Raw genomic sequence first — 15,368 nt, 5'->3', positions numbered from 1 at the left:
TCTTCCTTCGGTACCCATACATTTGCCTAAGATAATATAATGGGCAGTCAAATGAAACTCGAATAGCCGCCACAACAGGACCATGGAATGGTTCCATCCAAAAGTAATCACCACACGCGCTAAGTCATTTATCCCACTGCGAGACGAGACGAACAATTCCTGTTCTCCTGAAGGCGGACGGCCACTAACGGATCCACAATCGCACCCACTCTTGCAATTCCTCGTTTAACTGAAACCGACGTCCACGCATGTCTTTCTTCAGGTCACCAAAGTTGTAAAAATCACACGGTGAAAGATACAGACTATACAGAAGATCTTTCAGTGTTTCCCAACCAAATCGCTCAACCGCAGCCTTCGTCCGATTGACAGTGTGAGGACGGTCGTTATCATGCAACAGGATAATTCCGTGCGACCGTATACCGATAGTCAGAGAGCAAACGACAGTGCCAATAGCGGAAACATCCCACATCTTCCCCGCTAAAGAAATCCAAAGCTCTTCACACAAGTTCCGATAAGGTCATGGTGACCCTCTTCTTCGACTTCGCGGGCTCTCTACTCGTCAAGTTCCTCGATCATGGAACTACAATCAACAAACAGCGCTACGAAGGCGCCTTGCAGAAACTGCGACGTGCCATAATGTCAAAAGAATTCTGTCGGACGAATCATCCCGTTGCGCGATAGCGCCCCCCCCCCCCCCCCCCCCCCCACATTGTCAACCGGACGAAGACTACGCTTCAGCGATTTGTTTGAGGAACACTGCAGCATCCTCCGTACATCCCAGATCCTTCTACGAATCGGGTTCAAAATGGTTCAAATGGCTCTGAGCACTATGGGACTTAACATCTGAGGTCATCAGTCCCCTAGAACTTAGAGCTACTTAAACCGAACCAACCTAAGGACATCACACACATCCATGCCCGAGGCAGGATTCGAACCTGCGGCCGGCCGGGGTGGCCGTGCGGTTCTAGGCGCTACAGTCTGGAACCGTGCGACCGCTACCGTCGCAGGTTCGAATTCTGCCTCGGGCATGGATGTGTGTGATGTCCTTAGGTTACTTAGGTTTAAGTAGTTCTAAGTTCTAGGAGACTGATGACCTTAGAAGTTAAGTCCCATAGTGCTCAGAGCCATTTTGAAATCGAACCTGCTACCATAGCGGTCACGCGGTTCCGGACTGAAGCGCCTAGAACCGCTCGGTCACAACGGCCGGCTACGAATCAGGAATTGATCGTGTAGTCTCCCAGTGAGATGAATGTCTTACCGCGTATGGTGTTTACTTCTGAATGGAAACATTCCATGGATATGTTGTGAATGGTGTTCGGTTTTCATTGGACTCCCCCTCGTAGTAGATGCTACCAATCCGAAACTATTCGCAGTTGAGATGTAACGTGCATAAGCGCATATATTTTTATTGTTACCGGTCATTATACAATTTATGAAATCTTTAGTCCATTTATAATGATTTATTTTTCCAGATTTCACATTTTCAGTAGGAATCAATGGCGGGGAAGTACCACAGTCACGATAAACATCAAAACTATCGCTCTCGCAGTTTCCTCAAAAACATAAGTTTCTTCTCTAATCGCTCCTCTACAGACAAGACTCATTAGAACAACAATTCGAGTCACGCACAGGGCCTACACAAATGGGGCTATTTTTAACACGAATGCAAATAATGGATATCAGGATGCGAAAAGTTTTTCTATAGAAGGAATGTATGTATGAGAGAGCAAACGTATCTTAAGCAATCGTGCAGCTGTGCACTACACAATGAATTCTCCGCTCTAGAATGGGATGGTATAACAGCTGCAAATATTCATTTAGGGGAAGGTACGGGGGTTATCATGTGTAACACACACTGAAGAGCCAAAGAAACTGGTACACCTGCCTAATATCGCGTAGGGCCTCCGCGAGCACGCAGAAATGTCGCAACACGACGTGGTATGGCCTTGACTAATGTCTGAAGTAGTGCTGGAGGAACTGACACTAAGAATCCTGCAGGGCTGTCCATAAATCCGTAAGATTACGAGGGGGTGGACATCTCTTCTGAATAACACGTGCAAGGCATCCCAGATATACTCAATAATGTTCATGTCTGGAGAGTTTGGTGGCCAACGGGAGAGTTTAAACTCGGAAGAGTGTACCTGGAGCCACTCTGTAGCAATTCTGGACGTGTGGGATGTCACATTGTCCTGTTGGAATTGCCCGAGTCCGTCGGAATGCACTATGGACATGGATATGATGCAGTTGATCAGACAGGATGTTTACGTATGTGTCGTATCTAGATGTATAAGCGGTCCCATATCACTCCAACTGCACACGCCCCACACCATTACAGAGCCTCCACCAACTTGAACAGTCCACTGCTGACATGCTGTGTCCATGGATTCATGAGCTGCCTCCATACCCGTACACTTCCATCCGCTCGATACAATTTGAAACGAGAATCGTCCAACCAGGCAACATAGTTCCAGTCATGAACAGTCCAATGTCGGTGTTGACGGGTCCAGGCTAGGCGTAAATCTTTGTGTCGTGCAGCCATCATGGGTACACGAGTGGGCCTTCGGCTCCGAAAGCCCGTATCCATGATGTTTCGTCGAATGGTTGTTAATGGCCCGGCAGTGAAATATGCAGCAATCTGCGGAAGGCTTGCACTTCTGTCACGTTGAACGATTCTGTTCAGTCGTCGTTGGTTCCGTTCTTGCGGGATATTTTTCCGGCCGCAGCGATGTCGGAGATTTGATGTTTCACCGGATTTCTGATATTCGCGGTACACACTTGAAATGGTAGTACGAGAAAATCCCCATTTCATCGCTACCTCGTGCGCCGACTATAATAAATCACTTAAATCTTGAGAACCTGCCATTGTAGCAGCAGTAACCGATCTAACAACTGCACCAGGCACTTGTTGTCTAATATAGGCGTTGGCGACCGCAGAGCCGTATTCTGCCTGTTTACCTATCTCTGTATTTGAATACGCATGCCTATACCAGTTTCTTTGACGCTTCAGTGTATTGTTACATGAGCCTTACCTTAGACAGAAGGAAACTTCTCTAAACTCCAAGTAAAAGATTCGAGGAAATTTTTAGACTGTCGTCTCAGGCCGAACGTTGATACCCGTTATATGTGTTCTATTGGCGACGGTTCTTCCTGCACTCCTTGGCCAAAGAAGAGCGGATAAGACCCTACCGTGAACATGAGTACTGCTTCTTAAGAGCCCTTGTAGTCGATGTCACTGGACACAGGAAAATAAGATCAACTGTTTATAAGTGACAAAAATATAAGTGATATCTCTAAAATGTTCCCTCATAGCAAGATAGCCTCCCCACTGAAACTAACGAGAAATTTCTAGATCCGGAAGACGAAATCCCTCAGTTTCTAGAGAGTAGGTAAAAACAAACTGATAATGCAGTCGGAATAGAGTACGTATCGTTGAACTGAGAAAATTTTGCAAATAGTCATAGATCGGAAATGGACCATTGCGAAGCTACAACCATAAATGGCAGCCAACCAGAGACGGACTGGAGGAGATGTGTACATTTATACTAATCTTCCCTAGTTAATTACTGAGACCAGTTGAAGACGCAGTAGGTGTCAGAACACCTGGAGTCTACGAAATACCTTGTGAGTGTGGCCAGAAGTACATCGGACAAACAGTGCGCACTGTAGAAACAACGCAGGAAAGAACATGAGAGGTATTACCGCCTACGCTATCCAGAGAAATCTGCGTTAACTGAGTATGCGTCAGAAAACGGCCACCGCATAAAATTTGACGATACCTCTGTCGTGACTCGCACTAACGGCTTCTGGGACGGTTTAATAACGGAAGCTATTGAAATAAAAATTACTGCAAGCACCCTGAATGGAGACGTTGGCTTGCAGCTCAGCGCTGTGTGGGATCCAGCGATCGCGCGGTTGAAAAGGGCACATCCAACGCAGACTCAAAACATGCCCATATATGGCAATGACACGGGAACCAGTGACGTCACAGCCGGCAGCTAGCGTATATAAGGACGCACCAACAGCCCACTGACAGTCATACCACTTGACAATGGCCAAGGAGTGCTTGGCCGAAAGCTCTTGTAGTTTTAAGCAATTGACGTAGTTGGAAACCCGAGAACATTATATATTCAGTACAAGAAATTAGTTACCCCGAGCTGAAATCAAGTTTATACTGTGTAATAGAGCCTCGGGCCTTAACAAATGCTTGAATTCGGCGAGGAAGAGAGTCCACAATTTTCTTCAGGTATGTCAAATGCAGATAAAACCACTGATTGATGATAAGACTCGGTAGAATTACCAAATTTCGGCGAATTTGATTGCTACGTTTCAACCCCTGTTACAAATAGTCCCAGACATTTTCCATGGGCTTAAGATCGGATAATTTAGGGAGCCAGTCGAGGTGCAAGAGACTGCGTGAGTATTGGTCAAACCACGAACGCATGCATTCTGCCCTGTGGACGTATATTTGGATCCCTGTGTACAAGGCTGTTGTCGTCTTGGATGACGACAGTGTCCATAGCATACTCATCGTGAAGGAGTAGAAACATGGCAACAGCTGGTCATCATCAATCTTGTAATAAACTCCCTAGTTTGTGTTCACGGTAACGTCAATGAGTGGGCTCAAAATCAAGATACAAAAAATTCCTCCAAAACATCACTGAACCACCACTGGCGTGAACCACACCCTCCACATAGTGCAGGTTAAACGCCTCAGTGGGCCGCCGACGCACTCGACGCATTGCATAATTTGAAAAGCAGCAAAATCATGACTCTTCGGACCACACTACATGATTGCTGTCAGTTTCTGTGTCGTTCGGCGTAATGAAGAACAGAAGCTTTACGTCTCACTATGAACAAAGGCCTTTTGCGAAGTAACCAACTCCAAATATCCATTGATATTCTTTTCGAGAAGTTCGCTCGGATATTGGTTGAGATGAATCTGCATTCACTTTTAGCTGCAGTAGCTGTCTCCTATCCCTGACGATTACGATTTTTTTACGACCACTGTTCTTACGCCTTGTTACATGGCTGTGAGTAGCATACCATTTGTTGTAAACACATTGGAGGGTCCATGTTGATATACCAACAAATCGGGCAACTTCATTCATGGTGTGGTTTTCACGTCCAAAACCAATAACTTTTTTTCTCCCATTCCTTTACCTCTCCAAGTCGACCCATCTTAGTGCGTTGTTTCCATACAACAGCTTAGCACAAGGTCATCATCTGACTTACGTCAGCGGTGGAATGTGACATGACTGACTGATACGAGCTCCACATTATCTACAGCAGTCCAAAGCAACCAGAGTGCTCTGTTAAGGGGAGAATATGTGATGCGACCCATTTTACTTTACGTTAATTTAGTTTCAGCTTTACATTTATTAACTGTATTGGTTGTAGACCGAAACCATAACTGCCGAGTGTTGCGTCCAGTCTTTGCACCAGCGTGATCTAGCTTCACTCACGTAACCCCACACCACGTGTTAGCTCTGTAAAAAAATTGTGTTGTATTTAAGAATACGCCGGCCGGTGTGGCCGTGCGGTTCTAGGCGCTTCGGTCTGGAACCGCGTGACCGCTACAGTCGCAGGTTCGAATCCTGCCTCCGGCATGGATGTGTGTGATGTCCTTAGGTTAGTTAGGTTTAAGTAGTTCTAACTTCTAGGGGACTGATGACCACAGATGTTAAGTCCCATAGTGCTCAGAGCCATTTGAATCATTTTTAAGAATAAACAACGCACTGCTTACCTTACAGGGGAAACTCCCCATCGCACACCCGTCAGATTTAGCGGTAAGATGGCTCAGTGGATAGCCTGTCAAACACTGAACACAGATCAAGCATGGAAACAGGAAGAAGGTGTACTGAACTGTGAAAAAAGAAGAAAAATAGAAACAGTAAACGGTCCTAGTTTACGATGTTCAATATCGAGCGAACTCCAATAGCCTCGACATCAAGGTTCTGTGGTCACGGTGTTGGACGGCGAGTGGAGAGATCTCTGTTCAAACCCCCCACATGTCTCACCCTTTTTTTTCACAAAATTATGAACTGTCCGTCTGGTCATTGACGTGTCTGTTCGCTGTGTTCAAATATATGTCTGTGTCATGATGTAACGTCCGTTTGCAACAGCAAAGTGTAAGGAATGGACCTCCGGACGTAAATACCTATTTCTTCTATACAAGTACACAGTTTTGACGGTTGCGTTCCATTTTTGGATGTTTTGTCTCTTGAATTCCTATGTTGACACGTAGTTCACACCCGTTTACTTTGTTGTTTTCGTTTCCGTGAGAGGTCCATACTGGATTTCGCCTGCCCTCACTATTCATCACATTTACTTGCGACGATGGTTCAAATGGCTCTGGGCACTATGGGACTCAACTGCTGTGGTCATAAGTCCCCTAGAACTTAGAACTACTTAAACCTAACTAACCTAAGGACAGCACACAACACCCAGCCATCACTAGGCAGAGAAAATCCCTGACCCCGCCGGGAATCGAACCCGGGAACCCGGGCGTGGGAAGCGAGAACGCTACCGCACGACCACGAGATGCGGGCTTTACTTGCGACGATATTATATTCTTACCGCATGACTCTTATTCTATAACCAATGTAGAGTATGGCAACTGCCAAGACTACAGAAGGACAACAGACACGTCAATTACCGGACGGGAAGTTCATAATTTTGTGAAACAGAAAAATAATGGGGCACGCGAGAGATTTTAACACGGGGAACCCACTTCGCTGTGCACTGGCGTGATCACACCACTACGGCGGCGTAGTTCTTTTCCGTCGCTCGTGACGCATATCTTGAGCCTGGACCGATCACTGTTTCTATTTTGCTTCTTCTTTCTATTTTCATGCTTGATCTATATTCAGTTTTTGACGGGATATCCACTGGGCCACCTTACCACTAAATCTGAGGGGGTTGCGATGGGGAGTTTTCCTTGTTAGTCATTATTCAAATTATACTATTTCATACACTAAACCACAGTGACCACACTGCTTGTATTCAATACTGGGACGAAAATCAATACAATCTTACTTTGTGCCTTTTCTATTTGCTAAAGAATTCTGTCCCCAGTCCTTTACTCAAATTCATTAACATAATCTATCATGAAGATTTGCTACTTGACTTTAGTGAAAAAAATGAATCAGTCACGCCCAGTTTTTTTTAGTCATAGTTACAACCAATATGACTACATTATTCAAAGAGAAATGTGAGCTATAGTAAATTTGATAGTTTTATGTTACTCTTTCGAAACCTTAGTAGTGAATTAACCACGAACTTTAGCAAAGCGACCATTCAAGCCATAAATAAACCTTCTACTTGCGACACGCCCGGGTATATGGGAGAGTTAAAGCGCCGCTTCCGGGACGGGGAGGTGCGCCGGCCCCGCATAGCAGCCGCAGATTAGCGACGAGGGTGGGTGTGCCGGCCATACTGGATGTTGGTTTCGGGCGGGTTCCCAAATATTGCTAGGTGAACACAGCGCTGGTACCCTAGTCCCGCCTCAGTTACACGATTCGCAAACATTTAGAAAACCTTTCGCTCATGAATAACACTACACACAGGAAGTTACGGGGGTAACATGGTGGGGATAGAAAGGCCATCTGGCGACGCCTTAAATGGACCATGCCAAATCCGTAAATAACCATGCAGACCCTACGACGATGCAAGACTAATTTACAAGAAGAAGAAGAAGTAAAACTTTTAAGCCGGCCGGTGTGGTCGAGCGGTTCTAGGCGCTTCAGTCTGGAACCGAGCGACCGCTATGGTCGCAGGTTCGAATCCTGCCTCGGGCATGGATGTGTGTGATGTCCTTAGGTTAGTTAGGTTTAAGTAGTTCTAAGTTCTAGGGGACTGATGACCTCAGCTGATAGGTCCCATAGTTCAAAAGGTTCAAATAGCTCTGAGCACTATGGGACTTAACATCTGAGGTCATCAGTCCCCTAAAACTTAGAACTACTTAAACCTAACTAACCTAAGGACAGCACACATATCCATGCCCGAGGCAGGATTCGAACCTGCGACCGGAGCGGTTAGTCCCATAGTGCTCAGAGCCATTTCAACCATTTAAAACTTTTACTTCTCTCTAAACTGCGACTTTTTCTGTTACTCTAGTAGTAACAGTAACAACCATTTGCAATACGAAATTATCTAACCATCTTTACTACATCGTGAAGCCACTGGGATAATATGGCTGTTATGTAACATAAACGTTACTGCACAAATATCTGAACTGTACATGATTACTCTCCAATTAACAATATAATTTTAGAAAATAATATAGAACGAAAGAAATGATATTTTTAAAAGTAATAGTAACACGATATTATTACTAAACATGCTCGTGTATTGCTCATAAACAAATAGCGACAACTTTCAGTAATAAAATTCAATATCCTGTTACATTTCTAATGAAGTAAAAAAAAACGTTCTTGAGTTTGGACTAAGGCAAAAACGTGTAAGCAGTGAGCATTTAATGCATTATAGTATCTTCACGTCTCAGTGGTGTAGCTACGATTCGCCATACATCATTTCTTAACCATAGCGCTTGCTGGACTTGTGATGCGGGCAACTTCAGCATTTATTTAGCCACAAAAAATTTTGCATCCGAAACGATTATATAACTAAGGGACTTATTACAGCAAATATACCAAACCAACGTCTCCATCCATCATGGTGCAGTAACGTTTACTGCACTAAAATTAGTGCTCGTTATGCACACCAGCCGTCGACTGCACTGCTGACTGATTGCAAGTCTATTTGCGTGTTGCGCTTCAACACCAGGAAAAGGCATCAAACTAAGAGATGTAGTACGTCCATTCTTTTGTGGCTGAAGACTACGTTCAGAAATTTGGTATATCATTCCCTTAGGGAGATATCAATTACTTACAGACATATTTGCAAATATTAATAACGTAAACAATTTGATTTACAATATTGCTTCGATTTATTTATTTATCGTATGATGTCAGAGAAAAAGTCTACACAACTTTTTAAAACAAATATACCGGTATACATTTCTACACAAATATACACGATCTCAAGTTCAAAATGGGTTCATAGCCCTATTTTAAGGATTGAAATCCCGTCATAAGCTCCTTTGGACATACTATGGAGGACTTCCATTTTTCCTTCAAAGCTCTGATTTAACAGTCAAATGTTATGTGATGTACATTGCAACTCCACCTTGCAGCACTCGCTGGACAGTGTGTCTAAGGCGTTCAGCCTGACCGGGTTGCCTTCAAACACGTCTCCGACGATTGTCTGGTTGAAGGCATGTGCGACACTCATCGGTGAAGAGAACGTGATGCCAATCCTGAGCGGTCCATTCGGTATGTTGTTGGGCCCGCCTGTACCGCGCTCCATGGTGTCGTGGTTGCAAAGATGGACCACGCCATGGACGTCGGGAGCGAGGTTGCGCATCATGCAGCCTATTGCGCCTCAGTCTGAGTCGTAACAAGACGTCCTGTGCTGCGCAAAAAGTATTATTCAACATGGTGGCGTTGCTGTCAGGGTTCCTCCGAGCCATAATCCGTAGGTAGCGGTCATCCACTGCAGTAGTAGCCCTTGGGCGGCCTGAGCGAGTCCTGTCATCGTCAGTTACTGTCTCTCTGTATCTCCTCCATGTCCGGACAACATCGCTTTGGTTCACTCCGAGACGCCTGGACACTTCCCTTTTTGAGAGCTCTTCCTGGCACAAAGTAACAATGCGGACGCGATCTAATCGCGGTATTTACTGTGAAAAAAATAAAAAAATAAAAGGCATGGTTGAACTACAGACAACACGAGACGTGTATCTCCTTCCTGTTAGAATGACTGGAACTGATCGGCAGTCGGACCCCTTCCGTCTAATAGGCGCTGCTCATGCATGGTTTTTTATATCTTTGGGCTGGTTTACTGACTTCCCTGAACCGTCAAACGGACTGTGTCTATGATACAATATCCACAGCCAACGTCTATCTTCAGGAGTTCTGGGAACCTGAGTGATACAAAACTTTTTTTGACGTGTGTATATATTCCCGCACAGGGGAGACATTGTAATTGAAAGTGACTTGCCCGATGTCGGGTGTAAACACTATATTGCCGTGCTTCGGACATGAAATATATGCAGTTGCGAATATGAACAATCAAGAGCTGTGTAATGAAATGACAACAAATTCGTATTTATCCGCCGACACCGGGCAAGAGATTTTCAATTTAAATATCTTCCCTGTACGTAAATGTACGTTATAAATGAACGAGTGCAGGTTGTTGACACTCGGCTGCCGACATGTAGAAGTTTGGGTTTGATCACGAAGCGTGCTCGGATTACCTAATGGTCAGTCTGCTTTCGCAGTGGTGAGGTGAGCACACCTTGTGCGCTTCTCGTCTGTTGTGCTGCTTGCGAGCGAGCGCACGTTTGTTTACTTCCGCATAGCGGCTTGTCTTCGTGTCCGAAATCACCGACCGTCAGGGCGTTTTCCTATCACCATGTAACGATTAAATGTAAGTTTCCTTTGTATCACGAACGAGCAAAAGCGTACGAAGATGAACAGTTTATATGGGTCGAAATGCGTCTCTCACCGCAAGATGTTTTGCTGCTCTATCTCGTAGCCACACTGAGGTGAGGTCTTCCCTTCCCATTGGTGCAGCAATGCTCCATATCTGCCCGATCAGTTCTGATCCGAATCTACGTATATGCACTCGTGTCGTCGGGGTAGATGAGAACCTGCTGGTCGTTCCCAAGGAGTTTTAATTAGCTGGTGATGCATCAAGAAAGTTTACTACTGCCGGTGATTGTTCTAGGCATCTTTCATGTTGAAGTAACTTCTGCAGAATGACAGCTGCGTGCCACGATGGTTTTCTATATCTCAATTGCCGGTGTCCCGATAATGAAATTTATGAATGACTGTGTAATTCTGGATTGTTTCTTTATTCTTATCCACAGTTCAGCAAGTACTGCGATTTCTTATGGATCGTGGTGAAAAATTACTAAGAGTCGTTAGCCAGTGCCTATTTATTGGATGATACACCCCGTTATGAGCCGCATCACTGAACCGAACTGTGTCTCAATTATTTCAATGTGAGTACTGTTTAGCCAGGCAGAACAGCAGTATTCTGCGCCTGAGTACCAAAAAGCTAAAACTGATAATCTGAGGACTCTCGCAATGGCACCCAGGTTGTACCTGTTCAGTTCTGAAGTATATTGATCTAGGTATTGATTTTAGCTGCCACATTCCCGAGGTGGATATTGTCATTGATCTGTCCGGATCATGCTTGGTATTTTGGAGTGTTTCGATACCGCAGAGTCCGATTTCTTAAGGCGGTGATAGGTTCGTAGTTTTCTTGTTTATTTTGTAGTTGTAAGTTGATAAAACAGTCTGTTGAGGATTCGGTCGGAGAGAATTGTTTTTGCAGCACTGATGCAGTATCTTCAAGTCTAATATTAGTCTTTCTTCAGCTTTGATTCTGAGCGATCAAAAAAATATCTTCAGTATAAATAAATTTCCTTGAATTTGTTACTTGATGGTCCCATGTATTCAGACTAAAAAGAAGTGTGACTAAAACAGAACCCTTTGGGATACCATCATTTACTATGCGAATTTTACTTTTAGATAAAGAAAATCATTATGCACACGCCGGCCTTGTGGCCGATCGGTTCTAGGCGCTTCAGTCTGGAGCCGCACGACCGTTACGGTCGCAGGTTCAAATCCTGCCTCGGGCATGGATGTGTCTGATGTCCTTAGGTTAGTGAGGTTTAAGTAGTTCTAAGTTCTAGGGGACTGATGATCTCAGATGTCAAGTCCCATAGTGCTCAGAGCCATTTGAACCTTTTTTTATTATGCACACATTACGGAAGTATCAACAGTTAATCAGTGCTTTCTCAGACAATGTATACGAAACATAATCAGTATTAAAATATGATGAGAAAACATGCAACAAATAGGTAAATGTAGCGCTGTTACGTTACACGTACTATATGTTGCTGAAATACGAAATGTTGTTACAGACTGAGGAAGGTAAATAGATTTTATGAAATCAAAATATCCACGGGTGTGCTGCCGGTCTATAGTGTCCAACGGGCACAATATTTCGGCGATCATACATGTCGCCATCATCAGGTGAACTGACGGACTGAGCTCCTGTGAACGTGCCGGCACGGAGATCCGTACGCTATGGCTGCTCAGAGGGAACTGGGCGCGCTCCCTCCGCCGTCCGCGCCCCGCGCCACGGTCGCGCGGTGGAGCAGATTGCGACGGCGTCTGAGATGACGTCGGTGTAATGGCTCTGTCCGCCGTGGTCGTCACAACTATACGTTTGCTCGACCGTGGCGCGGGGCGCGAACGGCGGAGGGAGCGCGCCGCTCCGTCCACCTTCTTATGGCTACTTATTAGCTATGTGGCGCAGGATTTACTTGTTAAGCATTGCCTGCTTCTTCTGGGGTTGGCGTGTGGGGTCTGTGCGCGCCGCGGGCGGAGGGTATTTAAATCGGCCGCCGCCGCGACCGAACCCAGTTCCCTCTGAGCAGCCATAGCGTACGGATCTCCGTGCCGGCACGTTCGCAGGAGCTCAGTCCGTCAGTTCACCTGATGATGGCGACAAGTATGATCGCCGAAATATCGTGGCCGTTGGACACTATAGACCGGCAACACAGCCGTGGATATCTTGATTATCAAATACGCCGGGAGAAACTCAAGAATCACAGATTTTATGAAATTTATTTGCAATTGTGGAATGTGTCTGACATTATCTATGTTAGGTATGAATATATTACGTATTGGTGGGGCACGAAAATTTGTGCTAGACAGGGATTCGAACCCGGATGTCCCACTTGCCGCGAGTGGCCACCTTAACCACTTCGGCTAGTTATGTCATACTGTCTACGACTCCATCGCTCGCAACTTCACTTTGATTCCCGCCACAAGGTTTCAAGAAGACAAAAGTATTCAATGTTAGTATCACGAACATCTTTTAGATGAAATGTATCCGCAATTCCGAATGTGGACAACAATCAGCTATATAATGGATGACGACAACGAAGATTTGTGCGAGACCGGAACTCGAACCCGGATTCCAGATTATCAGGAGCGGTCTCCTTATCATTTTCAAAAAATGGTTCAAATGGCTCTGAGCACTATGGGACTTAATTTCTGTGGTCATCAGTCCCCTAGAACTTAGAACTACTTAAACCTAACTAACCTAGGGACATCACATACATCCATGCCCGAGGCAGGATTCGAACCTGCGACCGTAGCGGTCGCGCGGTTCCAGACTGTAGCGCCTAGAACCACTCGGCCACTCCGGCCGGCTTATCATTTTCTTTTCTTCGTCGTTGTTCGTAGCATTTGATCGTGGCGGACGTCACCTGACGCCCGTTCAATTCCATCGTTGATCTTTTAACTCGTTAACTTATTATTATTACAGAAAGGAATCAGCTCTCTGACTGAACACGCTGAGCTACTATGCCGGCAATCATCAGGCACTACTCACGACCAGACACAAACTATTGTACCTGGTCAGCAATTTGTCTACAATCTGCACCCGTACAGCCATTAAACACATAAAAATATTTTTGCGTCACCTCGATTCCGAGAGGTCCTGAACCTATACAGAAAATTGGATAGAGATCAACGTAAATATCATTTCCGTTCTTTTTATTGTTCGTGAGAACCACGTGTCCTATATCCTTGTAAAAAGAGATCTACGGATGAATAAAGCTACTACTACTATTACTACTACTACTACTACTACACATTGCATGTTGTACCAACATATAGCGAGACCTTCAGAGGTGGTGGTCCAGATTACTGTACACATCAGTACCTCTAACACCCAGTAGCACGTCCTCTTGCATTGATGCATGCTTGTATTCGTCGTGGCATACTATTCACAAGTTCATCAAGGCACGGTTTGTCCATATTGTCCCACTCCTCAAATGCGATTGAGCGTAGATTCCTCAGAGTGGTTGGTGGGTCACGTCGTCCGTCAACAGCATTTTTCGATCTATGTCAGGCATTTTCGATAGGGTTAATGTCTGGAGAACATGTTTGCCATTCTCGTCGAGCGATGTCGTAATCCTGATTGAAGTCTTTCACAAGATGTGCACGATGAGGGCGCGAATGAAGACGAATGTCTCGCCAGTGTGCTGCCGATATGGTTACACTATCGGTCAGAGGATGGCATTCACGTATCGTACAGCCGTTATGGCGCCTTCCATGATCACCAGCGGCGTACGTCGGCCCCACATAAAGCAACCCCAAAACAGCAGGGAACCTCCACCTTGCTGCACTCGCTGGACAGTGTGTCTAAGGCGTTCATCCTGGCTGGGTTGTCTCCAAACACGTCTCCGACGGCTCTCTGGTTGAAGGCATATGCGACACTCATCGCTGAAGAGAACGTGATGCCAATCCTGAGCGGTCCATTCGGCATGTTGTTGGGCCGATCTGTATCGCGCTGCATGGTGTCGTGGTTGCAGAGATGTACCTCGCCAAGGACGTCGGGAGTGAAGTTACGCATCATGCAGCCGATTGAGCACAGTTTGGGTCGTAACACGACGTGGCGTTGCTGTCAGGGTTCCTCCGAGCCGTAATCCGTAGGTAGCGGTCATCCACTGCAGTAGGAGCCCTTGGGTGGCCTGAGCGAGGCATCTCATAGACAGTTCCTGTCTCTCTGTATCTCCTCCATGTCCGAACAACATCGCTTTGGTTCACTCCGAGACGCCTGGACGCTTCCCTTATTGAGAGCCCTTTCTGGCCCAAAGTAACAATGCGTACGCGATCGAACCGCGGTATTGACCGTCTAGGCACTGTTGAACTACAGACAACAAGAGCCGTGCACCTCGTTCCTGGTGGAATTTATTATTTACCGTATGATGATACAGCGCTTGGATCAAATACATAATTTTAAGAGTATACAATGTAATAAATGAGAAGCAAAATACATGTACAGAATCGAATGTTCACAGTATATGCTAAATTATCTACATATTACACAAGTTCTTAGATTTCTAAGTCCAATCTGTTGATCCAGTTGAGCCCTTCAGGTGATGCACGGTGGATTATTCAAGAAAAGCAAGCTAACAGCAACCCTTAAACCGAACAAAGACCCAACAAAAGTAGAAAGTTACCGGCCAACAGCCCTGTTAAGCGTTACTTACAAACTACTTGCAGAGCGAACAACCTGATGGAATGACTGAAGCTGATCGGCTGTCAAACCGCTTCCGTCTAATAGGCGCTGCTCATGCATGGTTGTTTATATCTTTGGGCGGATTTAGTGACATATCTGAACAGTCAAAGGCACTGTGTCTATGATACAATACCCACAGTCAATGTCTGTCTTCAGGAGTTCTGGGAACCGGGGTGATACAGAACTTTTTTTGACGTGTGTAT

General features: G+C 45.4%; 1 protein-coding gene across 1 annotated transcript in view; it reads left to right on the top strand.

Moving 5' to 3' along the window:
- LOC126184689 (galanin receptor 2a-like) overlaps nucleotides 1-15,368 on the top strand; it is a 442,192-nt gene that overhangs the window by 273,867 nt on the left and 152,957 nt on the right. The window lies entirely within an intron of this gene.

The sequence above is a fragment of the Schistocerca cancellata genome, chromosome 4 (assembly GCF_023864275.1).
Source record: "Schistocerca cancellata isolate TAMUIC-IGC-003103 chromosome 4, iqSchCanc2.1, whole genome shotgun sequence".
Lineage (NCBI taxonomy): Eukaryota > Metazoa > Arthropoda > Insecta > Orthoptera > Acrididae > Schistocerca > Schistocerca cancellata.
Note: the sequence above shows the minus strand (reverse complement) of the source record. Positions and strands in the feature narration are given on the sequence as shown.